The sequence below is a fragment of the Giraffa tippelskirchi genome, chromosome 13 (genome assembly GCF_054371585.1).
Source record: "Giraffa tippelskirchi isolate mGirTip1 chromosome 13, T2T-mGirTip1v1.2.pri, whole genome shotgun sequence".
Lineage (NCBI taxonomy): Eukaryota > Metazoa > Chordata > Mammalia > Artiodactyla > Giraffidae > Giraffa > Giraffa tippelskirchi.
Genome location: NC_137287.1, coordinates 112,084,816 through 112,100,710, shown reverse-complemented (window position 1 = coordinate 112,100,710; position 15,895 = coordinate 112,084,816). Strand labels below are relative to the sequence as shown.

Below are 15,895 nucleotides of genomic sequence, written 5' to 3'. Positions count from 1 at the left end.
ACCACACGTTCAAGGAACAGACTATTTCTGTATTATATAAATTCTTTCAGAGAAAAGAAAGGTACTGGACCATTTTATGAGACTATATTAACCTTGATTCTAAAACCAGATATGGATAATTAATTAGCTCTACTGCAGTGAAAACTCCAAAATCTCCATGGCTTACATACACAAAGATTATTTCTCATTCATATTACATGTGGACTACAGGTCAGCTGAGGTCACAGCCCAGGCTGCATCTGTGTTCCATCTGTTCTTGCATTCAGGGATCCAGGCTAAAGGAGCAATCCCTTTGTGGAACATGCTCATTTGTGGGGCAGAGAAAAAGTCACGGAGCTAGTAAAGAATTGTAATGCCTCTTAAAATCTCTTAGTTTAAGTTGGAGACTGACAGTCACTTCCACACACAGGTTCAAGACCAAACTTGACAAAAGGGAATGTAGCATTAAATCATTGTTAACAATGATGCAATCCTCCACAGATAGTATAAGAAAAAAGTTACAGACCAATTTCACTTATAAATATTAATATGAATAAAACAAAATAGTCCATTGAATTCAACTTTCTAAATATCATAATATCTGATCAAATACAATTTAGGTCAGGAATTTATACAAGAATGGGTAAAAGTTAGAAAATTTAACAATGTGATGCATCACATTGGCATTCTGAGAGATAAAATCATATATTATCTCCATACTTGCAGAAAACTATCCAATAAAATTCAACAGGCATTCCTACAATTTTTGCAAATGAAATATAGGTTTTTTAACCTAAATGTAATAAAAGCTATAATAAACATTTTTATTCATGGCTAAATTTCAAGGGAATTTCCATTGAAATTAGAAATAACACACAAAGGTCTGTTATTTCCCTTCCTGTTTTTTTGCCATTCCTAGTCAATTTCATAGGCAAAAGAAGAAGAAATATTTGCTATAAGGATTGGAAAAATAAAAGGTAAAAATGTCACTATCTGCCTATAATTTGATTGCCACCCTAAAAAATCTCAGAGAATCTAAAAATTACTAGAACAAATGAGATATTTTAGTTCAGTTGGTTTACTAAAGTCTGAATTTTTTTAAATTCCATCAGTAATTTTTATATACCAAATATAGCCTAACTAGAAAACGTATAAAGAATTTTTTTTAAAAGAGTATTCACATAGTCAAAAATCAAGGTACCTGGGAATAAATCTAACCCAAAAAAGTGTGAGATCTTATGAAAAAAATTACAAAGCATATTGAAACATTTTGGAGAGGTCTGAACAAACGGCAAGCTATACTATGGATGAAAAGGGAGACATATCATGAGGATGCCAATTCTCTATAAACTAATTTGTAAACTCCATGAGATTCTAATCAAAATCCAAATGGGGTTTTTCATGGAACTTGTGCTGATTCCAAATTTTCACATAAGAGCAAAAAATCTAAGAATAGCCAAGGCAATTCTGAAAAAAGAACAAGAAAAGATGTGGTTAAAAGATAGAAAAGAGGACTTCCCTGGTGGTACTGTGGATAATACTCTGCCTGCCAAATGTAGGGGACATGTGTTCTCTCCCTGGTCCAGAAAGATTCCACAGGCCTTGGAGCAACCAAGCTCAAGCACCGCAACTACTGAGCCTGAGTGCCGCAACTACTGAAGACTGTGCACCTAGAGCCTGTGCTCTGCAACAAGAGAAACCACAGCGAGAAGCCAGTGCACCGCAACAGAGTCACCCCAGCTCCCCACAACTAGAGGAAGACTACGCACGGCAATGAAGACCCAGAACAACCAACTAAATTAAGCGATTAATTAAAAATGGAACCATATAGCATATACTCTCTTTAAAAAAAAAATAGGAAAGATATGGCTAAACTGTAGTAACTGAAGCATATGGTATTGGTGCAGGAGTAAAACCGTGTTCCCCTAGAACAGAATAGAGAAGATAAAGGCAGATTCATCTATGTAGATGAATGAAGTATATGAGAGCATTACACATCTATACCACCTTTCAACTGTTTGGGAACAATTTGTCTTCTGTATGAAAAAAAAAATTGTACTTTTGTTTCAGGCCACACATAATTTTTAAAATTGTGGGAGGATTAAGATCTAAACATGAAAAATAAGTTTTAGAAGAAAACGTACACTTTCTTTCTGACCTCATAACTGGAAAGAATTTCTTAAGAGATGAAATAATCATAAAGGAAAGATTGACAAATTAAAATGAAAACCTTCTCTCTGAAAAAAAAAGGTACTATAAACAAAGTGAGAAGACTAAACCAAGTGATTTAAGCTGTTTGAGATATACAGCATCAACTCACAAATTAATTCCCAGAGTATGTAAAGGACATCTACAAATCAATAAGAAAATACAGAGTCTTCAAATACGGTGATCCTGAAATCAAAAGTTACAATACTAGGTGACCAAAATTGCAGGTGCTAATTTTTGACCAAGCTATTTCTTACCGCGGCACCTTCAGACTCCAGCACAATGAAGCTCAATTTGCTAGAAGCGATAAATGCCTGCATCAATCAGAAGCAGGCAAAAGTTTGCGATAAGATTTGAAATGGAGTAATTTGGTGTTGCTGGAGGACAGGGTGAGATAGAAAAAGCAGATATGAGAAATGAGAAAGCGGAGAGGAAAGCATGGCTCAAATAAACAAACAAGTAAACTCAGACTCCAGGGAAAGATGAGAGTGGACTTATTGACAGAGAGGCACATGAGGATCAATAAGTTCATCAGAGACATCTCTGCCCAAATCTGGGATGGGAAGATTGGTTTAGTAGTAGTGCCATAAAGAGAAATTCCAGAGTTTGAGTCAATAGTGAGGTCAACAAGAACCAACCGTGGGACGTGGGACTATTAATAGACTAAGGCAACCTTGAGCTACACATCAGAAACAGGTGTTCACAGGAAAGGAGGTGAGGGCTACTCTCTTCCCTTAACTAATCAGACAGACACTTGGAAATGGTGATTCATTCTAGGCCTCCCACTATGGGAAAGGCACCTAGGAAAATTGACTTTCCCATCAACAAAAGGTTGAAAGTCATTCCCATTGAGTGAGTATGTATTTTAAACCTACTGTTAGCTCATCCAAGTACTGGGTACTGGGTTTACAGTGATGGTCAAGACATGCATAGTTTCCACCTTTAGAGACTGGGCCGTGGCAGAAAGGGGCCAATGGAGAAAGTTCAACAATGCTTCATTGGAATGTGTACCATTTTATGGTGGCACTATATAAGGCACAAGGGGCTTCACAGGCAGTGCAGTGGTAAAGAATCCACCTGCCAATGCAGGAGACCCAAGAAATGGGTTCGATCCATCGGTCAGGAGGATCCCCTAGAGTAGGAAATGGAAACCCTCTCCAGTACTCTTGCCTGGAAAATCCCATGGACAGAGGAGCCTGGCATGCTATAGTCCATAAGGTCACCAAGAGTTGGACACAACTGAGCAACCAAGCACACTCATATAAGGCACAAAGGGAGCGAGGAGAGGCATTGCATCAGTCAACTTAGATTAACTTTTGCTGTCGTAACAAGCAATCCCTAGGCTTCAACAGTTTGTAACCATAAATGTTGAATTCTCAGTCTAATGATATCCACTGTGAGTCGATTGTGGCTCTCTTCTTTCCTGCTCTTCATTCTAGGATCCAGAATGGAGAACCAGGCTCTATGTCAATCTCATATCAGAGAGGAGAGCACAATGGCAGAAACACTTGTTCTTAAAGCTTCTGATCAGAAATTTTATACTTTTTTCTATCACAGTCTAGTGGACAAAGTATTAGTTACAAGGACAGCCCTTGTGCCAGTTTGGTGGAAATAAAATCCTCTTGCAAGGATGGGTCCAATGGGGAAGAGTTGGAATGGAAGAGTGAGCAAATATTTTGAAAAAATAAAATCTATCAGTAGAAAAATATAGTTGATTTATAATGTTGTGTTAAGTTTCTGCTGTACAGGAAAGAAAGTCAGTTATACATATATCTACTCTTTCTTACATTCTTTTCCCATATAGATCATTACAGAGTATTGAATAGAGTTCCCTGTGTCATACAGTAGGTTCTTATTAGTTATCTATTCTATATATAGTAGTGTGTATATTGGAGAAGGAAATGGCAACCCACTCCAGTATTGTTGCCTGGAGAATCCCACGGACAGGGGAGCCTGGTGGGCTGCTATCCACGGGGTTGCACAGAGTCAGACATGACTGTAGTGACTTAGCAGCAGCAGCAGCAGTGTGTATATATTAATCCCAATCTCCCAATTTATCCCTCCCCTTCCCTTTTCCCCCCAGTAAACATAAGTTTGTTTTCCACATCTGTGATTCTATTTCTGTTCTGTAAGTTTATTTGTGTCGTTTAATATATACTCATATTTTGTTGTTTTACAGTTGTTTAGTCACTAAGTTGTGTCTGATTCTTTCGTGACCCCATTGAATATAGCCCACCAGGCTCTTTTGTTCATGGGAAATCTAGGCAAGAATACTGGAGTGGGTTGCCATTTCCTTCTCCAGGGGATCTTCCTGACCCAGGGATCAAACCCATGTCTCTTGCATTGGCAGGCAGACTCTTTTTACCACTGAGCCACAAGGGAAGCCCATATATTCTTATATATAGTATAAGAAAAAAATGAATGCATATGTCCAGAAAAAAACACTAATGTTCATGTCAGAAATATTCATAGTAGACAAAATGGAAAATAACTGAAATGCCCACCAAGAACAGAATGGATCAAAAAATTATGGCATAGTCATACAATGGGGTAACACACAGGAAGGAGAGAGTGAGCTGCTGCCCCATGCCACAGCATAGATGAGTATAAAGAGCCAGATGCAAAAAGTGAACACAGTGTGATTCCATTTACATGAAGTTGAAAAGGAGGCAACACTGATCTATGGCGATAGAGGTCTGAATAGCAGTTACTTTTGAAAAAGTAAAGGAAATATGAGGGAGTCTTAGGAATGTGGCAGCTGTTTTATATCTTGACTTGAGCTTCTGTACACTGAAAATGGGTTCACTTAAGTGTACATAAGTTATCTTAATTACTAAAAAAGAGAAAAAAAAAGGACTTCCCTGGCAGTCCAGTAGCTTAGACTCTGAGCTCCCAGCGCAGGGAGCCTGGGTTTGATCCCTGGTCCAGGAACTGGATTCCACGTGCCACAACTAAGAGTTTACATGCTGCAACTACAAAAGATCCCGCATGCCTCAGCAAATACTGAAGATCCCACATCCAGCAATGAAAACCTAGCACCGCCAAATAAATAAATATATATTTTTTTATAAAAAAGAAGAAGAAGAAAAGAAAAAAATCTGTACCATAGACCCCTAACCTGAAAAGATGGGACCTCTCAGGGAAGGCTTGATAGAGGAAGTTACTTATAAACTCAGACCTGGGACTTCCCTGGTGGTCCAGTGGTTAAGACCACCACTGCAGGGGGCACAGGTTTGATCCCTGGTCAGGGAACGAAGATCTCATATGCTGCATGGCACAACCAAAATAAATGAACAAATAAACAAACTCAGACCAAAAGATGAGCAGAAGTTATCAGGTGGCTCAGAGGAACTTGCTGCAGGCAGAGGGACACATCTATGTGAGTCCTGGAGCATTGGAAAAGTCGTGGCACAATCAAGATGTAAAACACTTTTGAAAAAGGCCAGCAAGTCAGCTGCCAAGGGAAGTGCTGAGAGCCTTGATTGGAAAGGGCCAGATGTTGCAAAACTTGAGGGGAATATTAAGGATTTTGGTCTTTGAGTGAAGAGCATGGGGCATCCATCCACTGAATGGTTTTCAATAGGGAAATAGCACAGTGGTGTTTTTATTTTCGAATGAATCTCTGCCTACGGTAAAAATGGAGCTGAAAAGGCAAAATGGAAGCCAGCTAGGAGACTGCTGCATTTGTTTAAGCAGAAAAGGGGGGCGTCTGAAATAGAATAACTGACAGTAATGGCCACATGGGATTTTTGTCCTATTTTTCTGTGCTGACTGACTATGGAGGTGAAAAGAAGGAGCCAGAGTCACGAGATATTTAGAAGGAAGAATGAACAGTACTACCAGATGTCATTTGGTAAAGAGCAAACAGCTAAAAAAGCAAAAAAACAGAGTTTGTCCTTTCTGCAAGAGAATATGAAAAGTGCTGGCCCAGTAGGAAGGGTTACTGTGTGGAAGAAGCAGAAATACTTGGGCAAAACCAGAGTCAATGAGCAAAGTCACAAGGAATGGCTTCCTCGTGTCTGTGCTGTCCAGTCAGGCTGCAGATCACCATCAGATGAAGTGCCAGGAGGTGCGAAGTGAGGCTGGATGAATCCCTTGCAGGGATTCTATAGAGAAGGGCCAATTGAGGGTCAGACCAGCTGACATCCAAGGTCTTATAATGCAAAAAGTCTTGTGAAAAATGGGCAGTTTATTTGTCTCCTCTTCTCCTTAAAGGCTAAGTCTTTAAGTCTGATCAAAATGGACATGAGTTTGAGAAAACTCTGGGAGACAGTGAAGGACAGGGAAGCCTGGCGTGCTGCAGTTCACGGGGTCACAAAGAATCAGACATGACTTAGCGACTGAACAACAACTGAGGATATTTGGATATGGGGTCTCTGCCCAAAATACACCCATCATGCCAACCTTCCTTAATTCCTATATTTCCATGAAGTTTCCAGAGTATATTTCAATTACCTTTTTCCATCTTCATCAGCTCCCACGGGCCTCATGGAGGTGATCTCGTAAACCATACTGGATCAGGGATCATGTCTGACATTTTTTTTTCCAAGAACCCATCCCATGGCCAGGTGCTACTGAGTGGATGAGTAGTAGACCTACCCATGACTTTTTAAGTTGCCTAGTATTCCATTGTTTAGGTGTATCAACATGGAACCATCTACCCCAGAGATTCTGAAATCAAACAGGCTGGCCGGGGGGAGTAGCACAGAAAATCACAAGAAGCTACTACATTTATCATGTCTATTATTTTGGGGGCAGAGGTGTCAACTGAAAAGGACCATCGTGTGTATTTCGAATAACTCCTAGAAATCACACTAGTGAACAAAAACTCAGGACCTAAAAAAAAAGTGAAGTAGGACTCAGCTCTTGGTTAAAAATGCAGGTTTTTAATATTGAACACCTCGGAGGGCAACGCCAGTCTCAGCTCCTCTGACTGACAGCTCCTAATGACAGCAATAAACCAAGGTGCCCCCGTTGGCCAAGCAGATGTTCTGAGTTGACAAGGGGCCCAAACGCTGCCCTAGTTGCTATAGCATCTGTGTTTTCTAATTGCTGAATCCTGTTTAAGGGCCTGAGCTATAACATATATGTGCTTTATCACCAAAGAAATGGAGGTACATACAACAGGAACAGGTAGCCTCATAAAATCAGAAAAAGGACACGCTCAACATTCAAAGGAAGGTAGGTGGGAGTTCTGACTGCTTCACTAAAATACTTCAAAGCCAGTTCAGAATGAACTGGAGTGGAGGGAGGTGGTGAGAAAAAAAAAAAAAGAGAGAGAAAGAGATGTAGTAACTAAAATTAATTACTCTTGTTACTATGGCAGCAACCCAGAAGAAGCAACATTAGACATACATTCAAGGTGAATCCTAAACAGGGCCATGGGCTTGCTTTCCTTCCCTAAGTAGCTGGAAGCAGTTATTTAACAGGATTAAATCCCACTGATAACCCACTGAACTCCAAAGACAGTCTTCTTTGATTGGTTCAAGACTGTAATAGTACAAGTGCTGTTTGAATCCTAACATCTCTTACCCACGTTGACGCTGACCATTCTTTTAAGATGGCCAATTAGGTGGTGTCTTGGTTGGGGTCCCCCAGAAGCTGGCCCTCCGATAAGGATTCCAGAGCAAGTAGTTTAGGTAAAGCCCAGTAAGAAATGAAACTGGAATTCCCTGGTGGTCTAGTGGTTGAGAGTCTGCCTGCCAGTGTTGGGGGTTTGATCCCTGGTCTAGGAAGATTTCACATGATGCCAGGCAACTAAGCCTGTACACCATACTCAAGGAGCCCACATGTCTAGAGACCTTGCTCTGCAACAAGAGAAGCAACCTCTGCAATAAGTCCATACACTGCAACTAGAGAAAGCCTGCACACATCAGTGAAGATCCGGCACAGCCAAAAATAAAATAAATAAGTTTTTTAAGTTAAAAATATTTAGGAAAAAAGAGAAAGTAATAGAACCACGGAAGAGGAATGACCCCGTAATAAGGAGATGTGGAAGGGGGCTAAAGTTGGAGACACTGTATCTCCACAGAATGGGTGGGAATCAAGACCTTCATCACTTCTCTCCCACCTTCACCATGATGTCCTCTCACTGGCCAGACCCAAGCAGAAGCCAGAAGATGAGGGATCTCAGGTAGTGCAATCCACAGGTTCCATAGCCTAACATGACACAGAACAGAAAGGTAAGGTGCAGATTGAATTGGGGAAGGGTGCACGGTGATCGAAACGGAATAATCATTGCATCCAAGCTGACTGATGGGGCCGGGACAGTCTAGCCAAATTTTAGCCAGTTTCCCTCAAAAGCCAATAGATCCCTCCCCCTTTTAAAATTATTCACTTCTTTATTTGACTGTGCTGGGACTCTGTTGCTGTACATGGGCTTTCTCTAGTTGTGGAGAGCAGGGGCTACTCTCCAACTGTAACTGCACGGGCTTCTCACTGCAGTGGCTTCTCTTGCTGTGGAGCACGGGCTCTAGACACATGGGCTTCAGTATGTGTGGCTCCCAGGCTCCAGACCACGGGCTCAATAATTATGGCACACGGGCTTAGCTGCTCCAAGGCATGAGGGATCTTCCCAGACTGGGGATCGAACCTGTGTCCCCTGCATTGGCAGGCGGATTCCTAACCACTGGACCACCGGGGAAGTCCCAGTAGATTCCCTTTTAAAGTTTGTAAAGGAAGATGTGCTAAGAAGGAAACATTTCTGAAACCTGGCCAAGACTGAGAGTCCTAACAAGCTAGAGGACAGAATTCTTGAAGCTGACCTCTTAGCCACCACTGCGAAGCAGAGAGAGATTTAATTACAAGCCATTCGTTCTTCCTGAGCTGCTGCCCAGCTTCAAGCGGTGCTTTGGTCTCCAGCTGCCTCCCTGAGTCACGGAATACTTTCCTCCCACAGAGAAACAAAGCACAGCTTCCTGGTACCTGGAGGCCTCCTGTGACTCACCCTCCTGGCCCCTTTTGAAGGGAGAAAAAGAAATATCCATGAGCCACTCGAAATTGTACACATCACCCTTTAAGAGTCCCCAGATGCACTGATCGCTTTCTCACTGCCCTGACCTTCTGATTTCACCCCAAGAGGCATCATTAAAATAGGACCCTTTCCACACATGCTTACAAAATCAGCACCAGTTTGGCCCAGAAAAGTCTTGGTCTCTCTGGTCCACAACCCTGACAGCACACAGCCTCCCAGGGTATAGAAAGGGGCTGGTGGAACAGATGGCCAAGAGGCACATGAAAAGATGCTCGACATCACTGATTAACTGTTAGAGAAATGCACATCAAATCTACAGTGAGACATCACCTCGCACCAGTCAGAATGGCCTTCATCAAAAAATCTACAAACAAATGCTGGAGAGAGTGCAGAGAAAAGGGAAACCTCCTACACTGTTGGTAAAAAGGTAAATTGATACAGCCACTGTGGAGAACAATATGGAGTTTTCTCAACTGAAAATAGAATTATCACGTGATCAGGCAATCCCACTCCTGGGCATATATCTATAGTAAATCACGATTTGAAAGAATACATGCACCCCAATGTTCATTACAGCACTATTTACAAGAGCCAGGACACAGAAGCAGCCTAACTGTCCATCAGTGGAGGAATGGATAAAGATGTGGTACATATATGCAATGGAATATTACTCAGCCATAAAAATAATGAAATAATGCCATTCACAGCAACATAGATGGACCTAGAGATTGTCATACTGAGTGTAATAAATGAGACATGGACAAATATCATACTGTCTTGTTTACATGTAGAATCTAAAAAATGGTACAAATGAACCTACAAAATAAAAGTTGAGTCGTAGATGTAGAAAACAACCATGTGGTTACAGTGGGGAGGGAGGGCTAAACTGGGAGATTGGGATTAACATATACACACTACTATACATAAAATAGATAATAAGAACCTGCTGAATAGCACAGAGAACTCTACTCAATACTCTACAATGAACTATATGGGAAAAGAATCTAAAATAGTGGATCTATGTGTATGTATAATTCACTTTGCTGCACAGCAGAAACTAACATAACAACGTAAATCAATGATACGCCAGTAAAAAAAAAAAATTAATTTAAAACAGGAAAGCTGCTGGCAGAAGTGATATTGGGCTGCTGTGACTGTCACCACTGTGGACATTTAAAAGCACCCTCCCCAGGTGCCTCTCATGAGTAACTGTTCTGCTCTGCCGAGGGCCCGATCAAAAGGAACTGGAGGAGGTGATTTCCGGGATCATTGTTTCTCATTGGTTCTGAGTTACCAGGAAAACACAGAAAAATCACACTAATCAAGGGAAGGGAACTTTGGACTGCAATGTGGCAGGAGTCACAGCAAAGCAGGCCCCAAGGTAAAGGCTCCCCAAACCCCCAGCAAATGAAGTGGAACAGTATATAACCCAACACCCTACTACTGTCCCTTTAGATGGGTTTTCAATCTCAGGTTTAAAAGATGTGATTTATTAAAGTTTTAAAACTTTAACCTCATAGATGAATTTCTCAGCCAACACTGATAAATTTCTCTCATCCGTCATCATGCTGTAACACAACATGGCTCTTGCAAAGCACTTATGCTTCCAAGTTTGTCCAAAAATAGGTGGAAAGGAATGAAAGGGAAATCCTTAGAATTTTGTTTATCTTGAAAAAGACTAGAGGACTTCCCAGGTGGTGCCGGTGGTAAAGAACTTCCCACCCAATGTAAGAAAAAGACCAGAAACACACATACACACACATTTAATATCCTCTAAGGCCAGGCTCCTCCTATGAGGGGTGAGTAGAGAGAAATTCTAACAGAATTATAGAAATATGCTATCTTTCTCTGCTTGTTTCCCTCAGAAGAACTCTTTTATTCTTCAAAACCCTATTTCAGTTCAGTTCAGTAGCTCAGTCGAGTCCATCACTTTGCGAATTCATGGACTGCAGCACGCCAGGATTTCCTATCCATCACCAACTCCCGGAATTTACTCAAACTCATGTCCATCGAGTCAGTGATGCCATCCAACCATCTCATCCTCTATCATCCCCTTCTCCTCCTGCCTTCAATCTTTCCAAGCATCAGAATCTTTTCCAATCAATCTACTCTTCGCATCAGGTGGCCAAAGTACTGGAGTTTCAGCTTCGGCATCAGTCCTTCCAATGAATATTCAGGACTGATTTCCTTTAGGATTGACTGGTTGGATCTCCTTGCAGTCCAAGGGACTCTCAAGAGTCTTCTCCAACACCACAGTTCAAAAGCATCGATTCTTCAGCGCTCAGCCTTCTTCATGGTTCAACTCTCACATCTGTACATGATTACTGGAAAAACCATAGCTTTGACCATACGGGCCTTTGTTGGTAAAGTGATGTCTCTGCTTTTTAATATGCTATCTAGGTTTGTCATAGCTTTCCTTCCAAGGAGCAAGCGTCTTTTAATTTCATGGCTGCAGTCACCATCTGCAGTGATTTTGGAGCCCAAGAAAATCAAGTCTGTCACTGTTTCCATTGTTTCCCCAACTATTTGCCATGAAGTGATGAGACTGGATGCCATGATCTTAGTTTTTTTAATGTTGAGTTATAAGCCAGCTTTTTTACTCTCCTCTCCCACCTGCCTTAAGAGGCTCTTCAGTTCCTCTTTGCTTTCTGCCATAAGGGTGGTATCACCTGCATATCTGAGGTTATTGACATGTCAATGAGTTGTGTAGCTCAGATTCTCAGGAACAAGGCAAACAAGCCATTATCAGAGCTCAAACATAAGGTCAAGACCAGCTCAGCCATGAGAGGAAGTGGAGCTAAAACCTGCAAGGGAGACTGAAGCCGCGTCTCTCCTCTCTCATTCTCGTTGGTCTCAGGGAGACCTTGTTGAAGGATTGCACTGAGACTAGGCCCACAGCTGGAGTCAAGTGAACAGTAGTGGGCGCACGAAGTGTCAGAAACCAAGGGGGAACTGAAAGCTGACTCACACCTTTATGGTCTAGGGTACATACTCCTAACTGGCTTTAAAATGTGGCACTCTCTCCCCAGCAGTAATTTCCCCTAACTCTGTTGTACTTCAGTTCAGTTCAGTCGCTCAGTCGTGTCCGACTCTTTGCGACCCCATGAACCGCAGCAACCCAGGCCTCCCTCTCCATCACCAACTCCTGGAGTCCTGTGGGACATTTGGACAGCACTCTGGTCACAGGCAGAGAAGGCAATGGCACCCCACTCCAGTACTCTTGCCTGGAAAATCCCATGGACAGAAGAGCCTGGTAGGCTACAGTCCATGGGGTCGCTAAGAGTCGGACACAACTGAGCGACTTCACTTTTATTTTTCCGTTTCATGCACCGGAGAAGGAAATGGCAACCCACTCCAGTATTCTTGCCTGGAGAATCCTAGGGAAGGCAGAGCCTGGTGGGCTGCCGTCTATGGGGTCGCACAGAGTCGGACACGATTGAAGCGACTTAGCAGCAGCTGGTCACAGGACAATTCTTTGGTAGGTAAAACTGCCCTACCCACAGGGAGATGTCTAGTGTCCCTGACCCCACCCAATCAGTGCCAGTAGCAATCCCCTTTAGTTCAGTTCAGATCAGTCACTCAGTCGTGTCCACCTCTTTGCGGCCTCATGGAATGAAACACACCAGGCCTCCCTGTCCATCACCAGCTCCCAAAGTTTACTCAAACTCATGTCCATTGAGTTAGTGATGCCATCCAGCCATCTCATCCTCTGTCTTCCCCTTCTCCTCCTGCCTTCAATCTTTCCCAGCATCAGAGTCTTTTCAAATGAGTCAGTTCTTCACATCAGGTGGTCAAAGTATTAGAGTTTCAGCTTCAACATTAGTCCTTCCAATGAACACCCAGGACTGATCTCCTTTAGGATGGACTGGTTGGATCTCCTTGCAGTCCAAGGGACTCTCAAGAGTCTCCTCCAACACCACAGTTCAAAAGCATCAATTCTTTGGTGCTCAACTTTCTTTATAGTCCAACTCTCACATCCATACACAACTACTGGAAAATCCATAGCCTTGACTAGACGGACCTTTGCTAGCAAAGTAATGTCTCTGCTTTTAATATGCTGTCTAGGTTGGTCAGAACTTACCTTCCAAAGAGTAGGCGTCTTTTAATTTCATGGCTGCAGTGATTTTGGAGCCCAGAAAAATAAAGTCAGCCACTGTTTCCACTGTTTCCCCATCAATTTGCCATGAAGTGACGGGACTGGATGCCATGATCTTAGTTTTCTGAATGTTGAGCTTTAAGCCAACTTTTTCACTCTCCTCTTTCACTTTCATCAAGAAGCTCTTTAGTTCTTTTTCACTTTCTGCCATAAGGGTGGTGTCATCTGCATATCTGAGGTGATTGATATTTCTCCCGGCAATCTTGATTCCAGATTGTGCTTCTTCCAGCCTAGCATTTCTCATGATGTACTCTGCGTATAAGTTAAATCAGCAGGGTGACAATATAGTCTTGACGTACTCCTTTTCCTATTTGGAACCAGTCTGTTGTTCCATGTTCAGTTCTAACTGTTGCTTCCTGACCTGCATACAGGTTTCTCAAGAGACAGGTCAGGTGGTCTGGTATTGCCATCTCTTTCAGAATTTTTCACAGTTTATTGTGATCCACACAGTCAAAGGCTTTGGCATAGTCAATAAAGCAGAAATAGATGTTTTTCTGGAACTCTCTTGCTTTTTTGATGATCCAACAGATATTGGCAATTTGATCTCTGGTTCCTCTGCCTTTTCTAAAATCAGCTTGAACATCTGGAAGTTCACGGTTCACATATTGCTGAAGCCTGGTTTGGAGAATTTTAAGCATTACTTTACTAGCATGTGAGATGAGTGCAATTGTGCAGTAGTTTGGGCATTCTTTGGCATTGCCTTTCTTTGGGATTGGAAGGAAAACTGACCTTTTCCAGTCCTGTGGCCACTGCTGAGTTTTCCAAATTTGCTGGCATATTGAGTGCAGCACTTTCACAGCATCATCTTTCAGGATTTGAAATAGCTCAACTGCAATTCCATCACCTCCACTAGCTTTTTTGGAGTGATGCTTTCTAAGGCCCACTTGACTTCACATTCCAGGATGTCTGGCTCTACGTGAGTGATCACATCATCGTGATTATCTCGGTCATGAAGATCTTTTTTGTACAGTTCTTCTGTGTATTCTTGCCACCTCTTTTCAATATCTTCTGCTTCTGTTAGGTCCATACCATTTCTGTCCTTTATTGAGCCCATCTTTGCATGAAATGTTCCCTTGGTATCTCTAATTTGCCTCTGCATTATAGCTGTGAGAACTTGAGATCAAGTTTACGCATGAATTGATGATAGTTAATTTTGAGTCATGACCTAGATATGGTGACTTTGACAGTCCAGATAGAAAATCAGAAAGGCATTAAGCATTGGGATGGAGCATTAGACACTAAAAGAAAATGCCTTTGAATATGCTTATCATCTTTAATAGAGCAAAACATATCTACATGCAGTCCGTTGAAATCATTGGAAAAGACAGTATAGAAAATTTCAAGAGAGCTACAGTCAGTGGGAGTTAAATGATATAGTACCTATTTTTGCTGTTTTACTAATTCAAGATGGGAAAAAAAAAGTCATTGACATCTTTATTCAGGACTCTGTTATTGTCTTAATTTTGTAGGGGTAAAATTGTATTAATAGGGGTTTTCATAAGTTTGTAACTACCCTGGTCATTGGATTCTATTTTTCCCACATATTTATCTCTTTTTGTTTTTTGAATATTTATTTGGCTGCACTTAGTTGCAGCACGAGGAATCTTCGCTCTTCGTTGCAGAATCTGTAGCTGTGGCACGTGGGATCTTTTCAGTTGCAGCATGTGAGAACTTTAGTTACGGCTTGCGAACTCTTAGTTGTAGTACGTGGGATCTAGCTCCCTGATCAGGAATCAAACCCAGGGCCCCTGCATTGGGAGCATGGAGTCTCAGCCACTGGGCCACCAGGGAAGCTCCTCCCACATATTTCTCAGTTGTACAGTCTCCTATGATGAAGGTGTTTGGAACTATGATTTTTTGCAGTTGGAGACAAACTAGTTAAACCTTTCTTCATGAATGGAACCATCATCAAACCAATCATCCACATCATCAACCAGGGTCCTCCTAGGAATTGTCCTGTAATTCTGTCCCTCTCTCATCCCCAGGGTCAATCAGAACTAAAGGTTTACCTCCTTGACATCTGTTGACTCTGTCCCCGTGCTGCCATTTGCACCCCAAAGGTGTTAGTTTATCGCCCCCTTAGATCTTTTCTCCAGGTCCCAGCTGATCTCCTGCCCCCAAAGCAGATTTCTCAAAAGGGAAACCTGACCGTCACTCTCGCGCTTAAACCCATCAGGGCTCCCTTTTGCCCGCAAAAGCCTATTTTTGTGTCCCACGTAACTGGCCCCTGCTTGTTCCTTCCACTGCATCTCCCACCGCTCCCACACACACTCTAAATCTCCACTTAATGGAAATTCTTATAGCTGTATTTCCTTTAAGTACCTACTGCTCCCTCTTTCTAAGCCCCATTACCCTCTCCACATGTCCTAGGTGTGGTCTCCTTAAAGATCTAACTCATACTAAAATAAATAAATTTATTAAAAAAAAAAAGACCTAACTGATTAGCATCTAGATGCACCACTTCTGGAGAAGGCAACAGCAACCCACTCCATACTCTTGCCTGGAAAATCCCATGGACGGAGGAGCCTGGTAGGCTGCAGTCTATGGGGTCACTGGGAGTCGGACACGACTGAGCGACT

At 42.1% G+C, this 15,895-nt stretch overlaps 1 long non-coding RNA gene across 1 annotated transcript; it reads left to right on the top strand.

Annotated features, from left to right (window-relative positions):
- Positions 1-6,934: 6,934 nt before the first annotated feature.
- On the top strand, positions 6,935-7,649 carry LOC145532288 (uncharacterized). The gene is made up of 2 exons (XR_014073130.1): positions 6,935-7,368; positions 7,514-7,649. It is a non-coding gene; the product is annotated as an uncharacterized LOC145532288 (long non-coding RNA).
- Positions 7,650-15,895: the final 8,246 nt, after the last annotated feature.